This window comes from Pleurodeles waltl, chromosome 4_2, assembly GCF_031143425.1.
Source record: "Pleurodeles waltl isolate 20211129_DDA chromosome 4_2, aPleWal1.hap1.20221129, whole genome shotgun sequence".
NCBI classification, from domain to species: domain Eukaryota; kingdom Metazoa; phylum Chordata; class Amphibia; order Caudata; family Salamandridae; genus Pleurodeles; species Pleurodeles waltl.
Window position 1 is genome coordinate 1,020,366,098 of NC_090443.1, and position 11,611 is coordinate 1,020,377,708.

Genomic DNA, 11,611 nt, shown 5'->3' on the forward strand with positions numbered 1-11,611 from the left:
TTTTGGAATTGACACATACACCCGGCTTGGATATAAATGACAAAACATGTTAGTGATGGCCCATTACAGAGCAGTTTACTGATGGTCATTTTTTTCAGCTGAAAACAAGGTCATGTTATGAGCATAATGTTACTTTTGGCTAGACCCTGGCGCCCCCTTCCCCTCCCTCTGGGATCGCCCAGTTTGAATACCCCTGTGCTAGAGGCTGTGATAGCTGGTCTGGATGCTGTGAGATCAGATAGGACCCCTGAGGAGTGTGTGGATTCTCTGAAGAAATTAGGTGTAATCCATAATTCCATGTTTGATTCCCTTAGGGATCTGCTCACAAAAGAGCCCAAGGGTGTCCTGAATACAAACCGAGTGGCCCCATGGTATACTAAATCATGTAGGGATGCTCGAAGTGCCTTGCAAGGGTGCATTAAGTCAGGGTCTAGAGGGGCTACTCGGGTAGCCAGGTTGTTCTTCAAACCACCATTAGGTTGGCCAAAACAGACTGGGATTGGGGTAACTTGGCCACCATGTCCAATGCCATCAAAAGTAAAGATCTCCATATCTTTTGGTGCGCTGTTGGGGGTAGTGACTCGTGGAACAGCGCTCCGCTTGATAGTAGCATTGCTGTGGACACTTAGTTTGAACAATTCTCCCGGTTGTATTCAGATGTTGCTGTTTGAGAGCCAGCAGTGGATTGTATGGCAGCTGCAGCTCAGGAATCGAATTTGGCGCAGCTGTGCATCCAGGGGTCTGGGGTGGACACCTGTAACCCTTTTAATGTAGATCCTGAGGGCCCCTTTTGTGAGAACCGTTCTCAGGTGATGCCTAGTGGAACTGGGTATCGATTGAAGGGTGGTAAACCCGCTGATTTGATGCCTATTGTGTCTCATATTGAATTAGTATCACAGCAGGTACTTTGCACTTCTAGCTTAGAGATTTTCAGAGCTCTGGACTTGATCACCCACAATAAGGCACCAGGGTTGGACAAAGTTCCTGTTAATCTATTTGAGTTGTCTGAGGATATTTGGTGCCCTATTTTTGTTCCGTCTTTTAATGCACTATTGGCTGGTGCACAAATGCCTCTCTCCTCGGCAGGGGCGGAGATCATCCCTATTTTTAAGAAGGGTTGTCGATCTCTACCTGCCAATTAAAGGCCAGTCAGTTTAACTGGCCGTGAGACTGTTTTGACGCATAATGCTGAATAGACTGAATGAGTGGATAGTCCAATCAGATGTTTTAACCCCACTGCAAGGTGGCTTTGGAGAGGGTGTAGGAACAATTGACCAGGCATTCCGCCTGCAGCTGCTGTTCTGGAAGTTTGTCTCTCGGAGAGGTGGTTGACTTTCTGTAATCTTTGTGGATCTTCGATCCGCTTTTGACCTTGACCCTCTTTGGAGGATGTTAAGGGAGATGGCCATTCCTGCCTACCTTTTAAAAGTTATTGTTGCATTACATACTAAGAAATATGCTAAGTTAAGATGCAGGCCTCAGGGGAAGCTCACCAACGCAATCCTGGCTAATCGGTGAGTGAGGGAGGGTGTGTTTGCCCCTGCTCTTTTCCTCTTTTAAGTTACTGATTTAGTGTCTCAGTTGGAGAAGTGCATGTGTGATGCTCCATGCTTGGCTGGAGTTAAGATCCCTGCCTTGCTGTTCGCGGATGATATCCAGCTGCTTTCCAAAAGGTATTGGATTGCTTTGGGGCCTTCTGTGAACACCAGGGGTTGTAGGTCAACCTCAACAAGAGCAAATACATGGTGTTTAATCCTTGCTCAACCTCACAATCTAATCCAACCTGTAATGGTGAAAGGCTAGAACACATATAGGTATTTGACTATCTGGGGGTCACCCTTTCAGACAAATTTGATTGGTCAGCTCACGTCCTGAAATGCAGGATTAAGCTGGAGCAATATTGTGGGGGTATTTTAAGGGTGCAGCTAAAATCTTCCTTTCATACTATCTCCCCAGTACTGGAGATTGATAAGTGTCAGGCCCTAGATGCTTCTTTGTATGGCGACGAGCTGTGGGGCTACTTAGATACCAGGACCCTCAAACAAGTGAAGAATCATTTTATGAAGTACCTGTGTAATCTGTCAGCTAGCACCCCATTGTACCCATTGCAGCTAGACTACAGTTTTAAATGAACTACTGATGTAGTCAGTTTAAAACCATGGTTGCACTAGCAGAGGTTACCGTCAGCCTCAGAGCTTATATCTTTTCAGAGAGCGTTTGAAGTGGTAATGGGGCTGCCCGGTGCCAGTAAGATCCCATGGTTAAGGGTGGTTAAGGATTGACTGCAACACATTGGCTTTGAGAACGTTTGGTCCTCACCAGCAGATGCTGCTCTAGTCCCTAAGCAGGAGTTAAAAGGGGCTTTTTGGCAATATACTGACTACCAAACTTGAAGATCTTGCTTCGGTCTTACTGTCTCCTTTTTGGAGTTTAAAGATGATCAACATTTGAAACACTTTATGGATGAGATTGAACCACCAGCTGCGAAAACTCTCTATAATAAACTTTGTATGGGTATTTTTCCTATCCGTTCATCCGAGTCATGGTGAATGAGATTATGTTAGAACTTGCCCCTTTTGTCCCAAGGTGTTGAATCAGCAGAGCATATCATTCTCTTCTGCCCAACCAACTGGGGTTATAGGAAGAAGTGAATTCTTCTGGTATATTGCAATTTGGGTCTCAGGAATGTCAGGTCCACTTTTAGATTTTTAGTAAGCGACACTCGACAATTTGTCGTCTTTTGTTGACTCCGGGTTTAAGCAGAAGAAACTGTCCTCTTGTGTAGTAGGGTGGTGGTTCCCCCTGTTGTTTGATCTATAACGTCTTGTATCTGTATTTTAACCAATAAACATCTGTTATTCAGCGCCAAGATGCCTGCAGGTGAACGTGCGCTTTACAAATACACATGTTATGTTATGTTATGTTTTAGAGGTCCATATTTATTAATGGTTTCATGGATTTTAATACACTTATTCTTTGGATTGTGTATGAATTGTAATTGCTATTATAAATTACTTGATGGTCTGTTTTTATGTTTTTATTCTTTAGTGGCAACTTAAGCAGAAATAAAGATCTAAAAATAAAAAAAAGGATGTCAGACCTTCAAATCCCCACTAGTCGGTGGTATCGAGAGGCACAATCCAAGTTCAATTACTGAAAAAGACAGTCTTATATACCCAACAGGTGGGAAAGCGACATTATTGTTTTCCACCAACTTCCTAGTACTTCGAGGTACCTTCTAAACAACTAAAAACTTCTGGTGTTCTTGGAGAAACCAGTTGTTTGGAGGCATTCTTCATCTCAAGTGCAGACTGTCACCATGAATAGCAGAGCCAAGGCCATCTTGCAAGCAAGTGTCAAAAGACATGCGATTCAGATCTTTTCTGGAGCGGAACCTTCTGGTTTTCTGACCTCTCCTTCAAACATCCATTATTTTGAAGGCTATATTCAGACCCTGACAGAGCTCTCTAATCTCACACTCCCAGAGCTTGATGTTATGTATTACATGAATTTTGATTAGTGTAGATGTGAAGAATGTAGTGAGGTAGGAGAGACTGTGTGAGGTAAGAGAGAATGCTATGACTGGATGGAATGTGGGGGCGGTTAGATGAAAGCTGGAGTTGAGAGGAAACAGAGGTGTTGGCTTGTATGAAGAAGACTTCAAATGAAGGAATTGGAAAACAGACACCAGCGTTTTGGATTATTCAACAAGAATTTTGGCGATGAGTGGAGTAACGAATCGAAACAAAGGCATTAATGGTGAAGACTTGCTGTTCAAGGTTAAATAACGTAGTGAATACGCGCCGCGCCAACACCCTGTTACCAACTATATAAGCCTGCTGGTTTATCCGAGTTAACTTTTATTGGCGAGCACTGTGTTATCGTAGCGCATTTTGTTGCTAATGGTGTAGGAAAGTACCATCTTGCCTGGCATGTTACCCCCATATTTCACTGTATATATGTTGTTTTAGTTGTATGTGTCACTGGGACCCTGCCAGCCAGGGCCCCAGTGCTCATAAGTGTGCCCTGTATGTGTTACCTGTGTTATGACTAACTGTCTCACTGAGGCTCTGCTAACCAGAACCTCAGTGGTTATGCTCTCTCATTTCTTTCCAAATTGTCACTAACAGGCTAGTGACCAATTTCACCAATTTACATTGGCATACTGGAACACCCTTATAATTCCCTAGTATATGGTACTGAGGTACCCAGGGTATTGGGGTTCCAGGAGATCCCTATGGGTTGCAGCATTTCTTGTGCCACCCATAGGGAGATCTGACAATTCTTACACAGGCCTGCCAGTGCAGCCTGAGTGAAATAACGTCCATGTTATTTCACAGCCATTTACCACTGCACTTAAGTAACTTATAAGTCACCTCTATGTCTAACCTTTACCTGGTGAAGGTTGGGTGCTAAGTTACTTAGGGCCTGATTCTAACTTTGGAGGACGGTGTTAAACCGTCCCAAAAGTGGTGGATATACCACCTACCGTATTACGAGTTCCATAGGATATAATGGACTCGTAATACGGTAGGTGGTATATCCGCCACTTTTGGGACGGTTTAACACCGTCCTCCAAAGTTAGAATCAGGCCCTTAGTGTGTGGGCACCCTGGCACTAGCCAAGGTGCTCCCACATTGTTCAGGGCAAATTCCCCGGACTTTGTGAGTGCGGGGACACCATTACACGCGTGCACTATACATATGTCACGACATATGTATAGCGTCACAATGGTAACTCCGAACATGGCCATGTAACATGTCTAAGATCATGTAATTGTCACCCCAATGCCATTCTGGCATTGGGGAGACAATTCTATGATCCCCCGAGTCTCTAGCTCAGACCCGGGTACTACCAAACTACCTTTCCCGGGTTTTCACTGCAGCTGCTGCTGCTGCCAACCCCTCAGACAGGTTTCTGCCCTCCTGGGGTCCAGCCAGGCCTGGCCCAGGAAAGCAGAACAAAGGACTTCCTCAGAGAGAGGGTGTTACACCCTCTCCCTTTGGAAAAAGGTGTCAGGGCTGGGGAGGAGTAGCCTCCCCCAGCCTCTGGAAATGCTTTGATGGGCACAGATGGTGCCCATCTCTGCATAAGCCAGTCTACACCAGTTCAGGGATCCCCCAGCCCTGCTCTGGCGCGAAACTAGACAAAGGAAAGGGGAGTGACCACTCCACTGACCTGCACCTCCCCTGGGAGGTGCCCAGAGCTCCTCCAGTGTGCTCCAGACCTCTGCCATCTTGGAAACAGAGGTGCTGCTGGCACACTGGACTGCTCTGAGTGGCCAGTGCCAGCAGGTGATGTCAGAGACTCCTTCTGATAGGCTCCTTCAGGTGTTGCTAGCCTATCCTCTCTCCTAAGTAGCCAAACCTCCTTTTCTGGCTATTTAGGGTCTCTGCTTTGGGGAATTCCTTAGATAACGAATGCAAGAGCTCATCAGAGTTCCTCTGCATCTCTCTCTTCACCTTCTGCCAAGGAATCGACTGCTGACCGCGCTGGAAGCCTGCAAAACTGCAACAAAGTAGCAAAGACGACTACTGCGACCTTGTAACGCTGATCCTGCCGCCTTCTCTACTGTTTTCCTGGTGGTGCATGCTGTGGGGGTAGTCTGCCTCCTCTCTGCACTAGAAGCTCCGAAGAAATCTCCAGTGGGTCGACGGAATCTTTCCCCTGCAACAGCAGGCACCAAAGAACTACATCACTGGTCCTCTGGGTCTCCTCTCAGCACAACCAGCGAGGTCCCTTGAACTCAGCAACTCTGTCCAAGTGACTCCCACAGTCCAGTGACTCTTCAGTCCCAGTTTGGTGGAGGTAAGTCCTTGCCTCCCCACGCTAGACTGCATTGCTGGGAACTGTGTGTTTTGTAGCTACTCCGGCTCCTGTGCACTCTTCCAGGATTTCCTTTGTGCACAGCCAAGCCTGGGTCCCTGGCACTCTAACCTGCATTGCACGACCTCCTGAGTTGTCCTCCGGCTTCGTGGGACCCTCTTGTGCAACTTCGGGTGAGCTCTGGTTCACTCCACTTCGTAGTGCTTGTTCCAGCACTTCTACGGGTGCTGCTTGCTTCTGAGTGTGCTCTTTGTTTTGCTGGACGCCCCCTCTGTCTCCTCACGCAATTGGCAACATCCTGGTCCCTCCTGGGCCACAGCAGCATCCAAAAACCCTAACCACGACCCTTGCAGCTAGCAAGGCTTATTTGCAGTCTTTCTGCACGAAAATACTTCTGCACGACTCTTCACGATGTGGGACATCCATCCTCCAAAGGGGAAGTTTCTAGCCCTTGTCGTTCTTGCAGAATCCAGAGCTTCTACCATCCGGTGGGAGCTTCTTTGCACCCACAGCTGGCATTTCCTGGGCATCTGCCCACTCCCGACTTGATCGTGACTTTTGGACTTGGTCCCCTTGTTCCACAGGTACTCTTGTCTGGAAATCCATAGTTGTTGCATTGCTGGTGTTGGTCTTTCCTGCAGAATTCCCCTATCATGACTTCTGTGCTCTTTGGGGAACTTAGGTGCACTTTGCACCCACTTTTCAGGGTCTTGGGGTGGGCTATTTTTCTAACCCTCACTATTTTCTTACAGTCCCAGCGACCCTCTACAAGGTCACATAGGTTTGGGGTCCATTTGTGGTTCGCATTCCACTTCTACAGTATATGGTTTGTGTTGCCCCTATCCCTATGTGCCCCCATTGCATTCTATTGTGACTATACATTGTTTGCACTGTTTTCTATTGCTATTACTGCATATTTTGGTATTGTGTACATATATCTTGTGTATATTTGCTATCCTCATACTGAGGGTACTCACTGAGATACTTTGGCATATTGTTATAAAAATAAAGTACCTTTATTTTTAGTATATCTGTGTATTGTGTTTTCTTATGATATTGTGCATATGACACTAGTGGTACTGTAGGAGCTTCACTCGTCTCCTAGTTCAGCCTAAGCTGCTCTGCTAAGCTACCTTTTCTATCAGCCTAAGCTGCTAGACACCCTATACACTAATAAGGGATACCTGGGCCTGGTTCAAGGTGTAAGTACCCCTTGGTACTCACTACAAGCCAGTCCAGCCTCCTACAAATGGCGCTACCAAACTCGTGGCTTAACGTTATTATTTAAGCGACGCCCGCGCCACTACCACAGAACGTTGCACACAAGCCGAATCTGCAGTTACCAACTCGTGTGCGATCGCGCAACCTACGACCTGAAAAAAAAGAGGGTTTTCGTTTGAGCGACGCTCGTGCGAGTCAGAACTCAACGTTGCACGCGAGCCAAGCTTGGGATTATTGGCCAGTGTGCGATAGCCCGTAAAATTATCACGCATGGAACAAAGGCTGTGCTTACCTGATCGCGAGTGACTGCACACACACAGGCACTTTAAAGTGTTTCTTAGATCTACGGCACCCGTGTACTTATTATAATCTCGCATACATCTGGCTGAGACACTAGTGCACTAACTAATCTTGGAATTTGGATGTACTAGTCGGCCATATTGGGGGTTGTACGTTCTGGGATTTAAAGGAAAAACTTAGAGGATTCTCTGCTCATCAAAATGTGTGCTGAACAGACATTTACCCTCACGCCACCACAACCATTTTGAGCTCTGCAGGAGAACCGCAAATTAAATCACATTAATGGAAAGAATACTTTCTAAACTACTTGGAGACTATAGAAGATGAAGAATTAACTCAAGCTAGGAAAAAGAAAATCCTGTTACATTGTCTTGGACCACAGGGTCTTAAGGTGTATAATTCTATGGAGAAGAAAGTTCAACAGGATTGTGACCCAAATGTTTTTTTACATGCGTTGGAAGACTTAGACAGATATTATTCCACATCTGTCTGTTTTGCCATTGATAGATTTAATTACTTTTATAGGAAACAAGGAAAATCAGAATCAATAGAAGAATATGGCCCTCATTACAACCCTGGCGGACGGGGGAGAAGTGGCGGTAATACCGCCAACAGACCGGTGGGAAAAAAAATTGAATTATGACCATGGTGTTTACCGCCATGGTCATCCGCCACTTCTACACTCTGTCCACCAGAGCGGTGACGACTGCTGGGCTGGAGACTTCGGTCTCCAGCCCGGCGGCCGTCACCAGACGGGCAGCGGTATCAGGACCCTGCATACCACCATGGATTTCGGGTGGTTGAAATCCATGGCGGTAGGCACTATCAGTGCCAGGGAATTACTTCCCTGGCACAGATAGGGGTCTCCCCCACCCCGAGTCCTCCCGCCATCCCCCCTACCCACTTGCCACTCCCCAAAAGTGGCAGGACCCCCCTCCTCACCCCTACCCCCAACATGCCCAGACACACACCCCCCACCCCTACCCCCAACATGCACAGACACACACCCCTACACGCACACATACACTGCAACACTACATACCCTCACACATACAAACAGACATGCACACAGACCAACCCGCACACATTTCCCATACACACACCACACCCCCCGCATGCATACACGCACTCACACACCCCCTCTACATACTCACACGCACACCTCCATGCACGCACACAACACACAACACCTCCCCACCCCCCTCACCTAACGGACGATCAACTTACCTTGTCCATTGATCCTCCGGGAGGGGACGGGATCCATGGGGGCTGCTCCGCCGCCAGCTTCCCGTCACCAGAACAACACCACACCGAATCATGGAACGTGATTCGGTGGGCGGTGTTCTGATGACGGGGCGGTGGAGGTGGAGCAGCCTCCACTTCCCCGCCGAACGCCAGTATGGCTGCTGTCGGCTCTCCGTCCAAAAAAGGATGGAGGGATGCCAGCAGTCATAATACGCCACGCAGAAAACTGCCTGCACTGGCGGTATTCAGCACGGCGGTACCTCAGCAGTCTTTGAAAAAGACCGCCAAGGTCGAAATGAGGGCCTATGTTTCTGATCTTAGAAAATTAGCAATAACTTGTAGATTTGGTTTGTTACATGTTGAATTGATACAAGACCAGATTATAATGCATGTAAATAATAACCATATCCAAGAAAGGTTATGGGTTCATGGTGAGTCTCGACTATGAGAAGTTATTGCTTTAGTCAAGAAGGCTGAAATATCGAATAAGCGTGCCAAGGCTATTATAGTTGATAAAAAAGAATCACAGAATGACATCGTTAGTAGAGTAAGGTATAAGAAAAGTAATGACACATATAGACATGAAAAGCAACATACAGAGAAAGGCAAGACTGACGAGATGTTATCGGTGTGGGAGTTAGGAACATCTAGCATATAACTAAAAGTGCCCTGCTCGTAATCATATTTATGCAGTTTGTGGAGTTAAGGGACATTTTTGCTAAAGTTTGCAGAAGAGGTAGGAAGGTGTCCATAATCAACAATGAATCCAACTCAGAGTCAGGATCTGAAACAAGCAATGACTCAAAGGTGCACAGTGTGTTTTGGGTATTGATAGCATCCTTAGCTCTATGGGAAGTGAGGAAATTGGAAGGTTAAAACTGGAGGAAGACTTTTGTGTCAAACACCTGAATGTGCAATCAAGAAACAAACCTGTTTGTCAAATTTGTTTGGGAGGAGTAGAAATTTTGATTGTTGCTGATTCGGGTTCTCCATTCACAACAAGAAGTTGTGGGAACAAAAATTTGTAAATGTTCTGGGAGCAGCCTTATGTTGTTCAGATGTTACTCCTTAGAGTTTCACAGGAGAATCTATACCCATGATTGGCTTCAGGAAGGTAGTTTTTTAATTCAAAGGCAGAAGAGCATTAGGCAAATTGTACATTGCTGGAGAAGGACAGGCGGTCCTAGGATGGTTGGATCAGAGAGCATTGAACATTGTCTTTGATCCTAATACTGAAGAACAAGTAAAAGTTGTGTGTGACAATGAAAGGAGTGGTGTTCAACTTAAAAACAGGTTCCCAGAAGTGTTTTCTGGAGAGATTGGCACTCTTAAGGATTACTCACATAAAATCGTATTAAAGGAAAATGCTGTACCAAATAAATCCAGAAACGTACCTTGGGTGATAAGAAAGGAGGTTGAAAGAGAACTTGAGAATCACTTAAAAAGGGTATAATTGAAGAAGTTGATGCATCTGAATGGATTTCTCCATTAGTGGCTGTAGGTAAGGCTAATGGTAAAATTAGTTTGTGCATTGACTTGAGAGAATTGAATAGCAACATTGTGGTGGAAATGTTTCCCTTACCGAAAATAGATGAAATGCTTGCCATGACAAAGGACATGAAGTTGTTTATGTCCATAGACTTATCGTCTGCATACCACCAAATTAAGCTATATGAAGATAGTAAAAACCTAACTGCGTTTTTGACTCCTCAAGGGTTTGCCTCTGCTGCAGCAGTTTTTTGGAAATTGATGTATAAACTATTCAAGAACACAGAGGGAGTGATTTTCTTTCAGGATGACATTTTGATTATGGGGAAGAATAAGGAACAACATGATACCAGAGTAGATGAGGTTTTAAGTATTTTGAGAGATATGGGGTTAACAGCTGAGTTTTCGAAATGCTAATTTGGTGTACAACAATTGAATTACTTAGGGCATGAAATTACGGCAGGAGGCATTAAACCAAAACAAGAATTGGTAACTGCTATTAAAGATGCACCAGCACATAGTAATAGGGATGAGTTGAGATCATTCCTTGGTCTAGCGGAATTTTATGCTAAATTTGTCAGGAATTTCTCAGAAAAGACATTTAATTTGAGGCAATTATTGAAGGAAAAATGTAAATTTGTTTGGTCAGATACTCTACAAAAGGATTTTGAAGAAATTAAGCAGGAGATTTGTTTGAGAAAAAACATTATCTGGCTTTGATCCGAAACTCATTTCTATACTGACTACTGATGCAAGTAATAAGGGTATTGGTGCAGTTTTGAGTCAAAAGAATAGCAAGAATGAAGAAGTCACCATAGCTTTTGCCTACAGGGCATTATCGCTTACTGAAGAAAGATATTCAGTAATAGAGAAAGAAGCTCTAGCAGTAGTCTGGGGTTTAGAACACTTTAGGAATTTTTTGTGGGGTTTCAATGTTGAAGTAAGGTGTGGTCATAAACCCTTGTTGAACGTGCTATCTACTGAGGGCCTCTTGGAAGCTATCTCTAGGATAGCTAAGATGTCTATAAGGCTTCTGGATTTCAGATATAAATTAGTATACTTACCAGGTGTTAAAAACAAAATTGCAGATTGCTTGAGTAGATTGCCGTTACCCCTTGAGGAAAATGTGGAAGACATAGAGGAGGTAAATGTAGCATGGACAGGGAGTACATAGTGGAACGCCATTAGTAGCAAGGATTGGGATGAAGGTAATTCATGTGATCAATTCTTGATTACTTTAAAGAAGTATATCCAGGATGGGTGGCCAGTGGAAAAGGAAATTGATGCAGAATTAAGGAACGTATTTCAATTACGAAATTAATTTTCAGTAATTCATGACAAGGTGGTAAGGGGAGACAGGGTCCTACCACCAAAAAAGTTGAGAGATACAATTTTCAAAATATGCCATGAAGGACATTCGGGTATTGATAAAACTAAACAGAAGATCAAGGAGAATTACTGGTGGCCAGGTATGGATATAGAAATTGAGAGATTTATTAGGGATTGTGATTTATGTTTAAATGCAGATAAA